Consider the following 4,491-nt stretch of genomic DNA (forward strand, 5'->3'; position numbering starts at 1 on the left):
ACACACAATCTTCTAAGTGTGATGCAGCTGAATGAACGCAACATTGACGTTTCCTTCAAGAACAAGAAATGCACCATCACAAAGAAAGACGATTATGTATTGCATGCTGAATGTGTTGATCGTTTGTTTGTTTTGTATTATGATGATGTGGTGCAGAATGATACTTGTTGCATTGCAGGTTCTAACAAAAGTTTGCATGCAGGATGTATTCATGATTTTCACAGGAAATTTGGTCATTTGCATTTTGAGGCAGTATCTAAAATGCCTACCTTGGTTGAAGGTATGACTATTAAACCCTGCAGGTACCACATGAAGTGCAAAGCATGCGCAGCAAACAAGGTAAAAATGGCTGTGAAAGGTAAGGTGTCTAGTAGGCAAGCTACAGAACCATACCAGATTGTTCACGCTGATTTAGTTGGTCCACTATCGCCCTCTTTGGGTAGCAATAGGTTCTTCATGGTTCTCATTGATGCATTTTCCAGGTATATTTACGTGTACAATCTCAAGCAGAAATCAGAGGCTTTTCCAAGGTTTAAGGAATTCTGTGCTTGGTTGGAAAATGTGCATGGTAAGAAGATAAAAATTCTTTTCACAGATCGCGGGGGAGAATTCACTTCTCAGCAGTTTGAAGCTTTTCTGACTGAGAAAGGAATTCAACACGATTTGTCCAGTCCTCGCTCGCCATGGCAGAATGGGCTTTGCGAAAGGGCAAATCAAACATTGCTTCAAGGGTTAAAAACCTTGCTGCATGATGCCAATCTTCCAGAGAGTTATTGGGCCGAAGCTCTCTCATGTTTTACTTACAGTTATAATCGCAGGTTATCTTCAGCGATTGGTTGTACCCCCTATGAGAAGATGTTTGGCAAGAAACCATACATCAAACACATGAAAATATTTGGTTCTGACATGTGGATTCATTCACCACAAAGCTCCAAATTAGGCAAACGTGGATTGCATGGTATTTTTCTAGGTTATCAGAAAGGTTCTTACAGAATAATGATGACTGACTCTAAGACAATTAAGCTCACAAGAAGTGTTGAATACAATGCCAAATGGGGGGAGAACGTGGGAATTTTCCAATGTTATCCTGATGACAGTGATGAGACTGAGGATAAGCAACAACAACCCACACCCACTGATGAAGGTTCTGGTTCTGAGTCTGAAACTGAATCGGATACTTCGGAGGATTTCAAGAGTGCGAAAGCCTCTATGCGACCCTCTGAAAGCTCTGATCAGGAATTGGAAGAACCATTGTTCACAATAGGTCACTTTTCTCCTAAGAAGGAAGAGTGTTGAAGACCAAAGGCTAATTCGCAGGTCACAAAGAGCCACTAAAGGCAGACCTCCAAAGAGATTTGCTGATGAATTTGCTAAGACAGCAGTAGCAGCTGTTAAAAGCTCCAAGAAGGTATTTGAACCTTCAAGTTTCCAAGAAATCCAGGATTTGGATTCTAAGGAAGCTGAGCCATGGTTAAATGCAATGAAGGCTGAGCTTGATTCCTTAGAAAGGAACAAAACTTGGGAGCTAGTTCCAGTAGTTCCAGGAATGAAACTGCTTGAAAGCAAATGGGTCTTCAAAGCGAAGACTGATCAGAATGGCAAGATAGTCAGACACAAAGCCAGATTGGTAGCCAGAGGTTTTGCACAAGTACCAGGTGAAGACTATCACGAGACCTACTCACCCACTGTGAGATATGAGAGCATTAGGCTTATGCTCAAGCTAGCTGCAGAGGAGAATCTACACATTAGTCACCACGATGTGAATACAGCATTTTTGTACGGATCTCTAGGTGAATCACTTTATATGTTTCCACCTGATGGCGTACAGGTAAAACAGGGATTTGTTTGTGCTCTGAAAAAGTCCCTTTATGGTCTCAAACAAAGTGCACGGTGCTGGCACACAAAACTCACTGAAGCATTGTTTTCTCTAGGTTTTCAACAAGGGAAAGCTGATCCATGTGTATTTGTCAAAGAGGAGGGGCAAAAGAAGCTGTATTGTTTGTTTTATGTTGATGATATTTTATTCTTTTGGAAAGATGTCACAATGTACAATAACGCCCTAGCTCAACTGAAAGAGCACTTTGACATGAAAGATCTTGGTGAGGTAAACAATTACCTATCTCTGGAAATAGAGAAAGATCAAAGTGGTAACATTCTAGTACACCAGTCACGGAAAATTGCTGATGTGTTAAGCAAACTAAACCTGATGGATGCTAACCCTGTAGACACACCGATGACAACAGGTTATCAGGTAGAAGACACTGAAGAAGCATTTTCTGACACTACACTGTACAGAAGTGTGCTAGGTAAGCTAAACTTCATTGCCAGATGTTCAAGACCTGACATTGCTGTTAGCTGTAATTTGCTAAGCAGACAAGTTAACAATCCTACTGTTAAGGATTGGAAAGCACTGAAACGCATAGCACGCTATTTGAAAGGCACTATGCATTACAGACTGAGATTTAACAATCAGAAGTCTGGTGGTCTTGAAATTTTTGCAGATGCAAGTTTTGGAAGTGACACTACAGACAGGAAAAGTACGTCTGGAGTTTGCTACATGTACAATCAGGGTCTATTTGATTGGTCATGCAAGAAGCAAACAACAATTAGCTTAAGTACTTGTGAAGCTGAACTGAATGCACTGTCTTATTCACTTAAGGATTGTGAATGGTTGTTACAATTGTGCAAAGACATGAAAATTCCTGTCAAATGTCCGATCCAGGTTTACCAGGACAACAAAGCATGTTTGGCTTTGCTGAATTCGGAAGGTTGTAAGCAAAGCACAAAGCACTTGCAATTGAAGTTGCAACATGCTAGGGAACATATTCAGAAGGGACTCGTAACGGTGTCCTATATGCCAGGTAATGAAATTCCTGCTGATGTATTGTCCAAGATTGTATCAAGGGATCAACACTGTACCTATGTACAGAAGTTGGGTTTGTACTGATGTTGTACGAACACGCTGCCCAGTGATGTTCACGGAAAGGGGGAGGATGTTGGTTTCTGCTCTCTTCACTGTGCAGCGGAAGTGCTTGTCACAAGACAATGTTTACATTCCACAGTCAGAGTACTGTTGGGTTTTCCCACGGGAATGGGAAACTGGATGTGACGTACACTGGTTTCCTGTTTTTCACTTTTTTCTCTCGGTGTTCGTTATTCCGAGGAGGAGGATGGTTGCCTCTCTGCTCCAGCAGAGGCAAGATGCAAGTTTGTAATTTCTCAACTCTGAACTGAAAATAAAGCAACTTTAAGCATGTGGCACGTACTATTCGTCATTCCGTTGTGCACAGGACTCTGCAATATCAACAGGGCTCTGGCACTTCCGGCGCCGGAGTCGTCACAAGAAGTTATACCCGATACTCCCTTTAACATTCAGGAGCAACAGGGCACATCTGCCGCTGCGTCGGTCAGCGGTCAGATAGAAACTGCTGCTATCGGACGCCCCAACACTCGCGCCCAATCAGCCATTGCTAAGAAAACCACCGCAGGCACTGGTAAAGGTAAGGCACCCGCTAAGGTTGCCAGTAAGGGAAAGGCGCCTTCTAAGGGGACCGGCAGTAATACCATGGCGCAGGCAATAGGCACCCACAGTGTTTTTCAGGAGCAGCAGCCCCAGCACAGTTCAACGGAAGGTAGCTCGGGTTCCGACTCTGATACGGAGCAGATGGAACCCCAAGTCGCCCAGCCGGCTGCCAATGAGAACTCGGCCAGCAGTGAGGTGCAAGGGGGCAAAAGAAAGTCCAAGAAGAAGCATACGTCGGCTAAGAAGAAAAGAAGTAAGCAGTCCGAGAAAGAGGATGAGTAAGGTACGTCATCCTTGGATTCTGATAGCAAGGGCCCTATGGATGGTTACTTGGGTTTCGGGGAACATAATAATGGGATCCCACTTTGGGCACATGAGAGGAGGGCTAATTCACACTGTAAGACGTTCAATGGAACATTGGAATGGAAGGACGGGGCGTTGGTGGAAGATGTAAAGGTTTCCACCAATCAAATTCAAAAAATCCTTTATTAGGCATAACACACCACACATTAACAAACAAACATCATATACAGACTGTATAAAATACGGGCTCAACGAACACAATTTATCCTAGTCCTATTCTTAACTCCAAGAAATGAATCGATGTACAAAGATAATATAATACAACACAGCAACATCACCTACCATTAAAACCAGTAAGTCTCTTTATCATGGCCCATTCTTTCTTCATGGACAGCACTTAAAAATTCAGCCGCTATTAAAGTAATTTGATCATCGCTGTCCGCCAGCAGGTCCTGAACAGTTGGTTGTGTAAAAATCTGTCTATTAAATTTTAGGGCCTCAAATAATTGTTTTCTGGCATAACTGCCGAAATCTCAGGAAAAGAATATATGCTCTAGAGCATCGGGTTCCTGTTTTCTGCATTTGCAGAGACGCTCTAATTCTGGGATAGCTAAGTATCTTCCTCTCACTACCATCGAGGGAAACATGTTGAATCTGGCCAACAT

This window comes from Podarcis bocagei (genome assembly GCF_964188305.1).
Source record: "Podarcis bocagei genome assembly, contig: HAP1_SCAFFOLD_181, whole genome shotgun sequence".
Classification (NCBI taxonomy): Eukaryota; Metazoa; Chordata; class Lepidosauria; order Squamata; family Lacertidae; genus Podarcis; species Podarcis bocagei.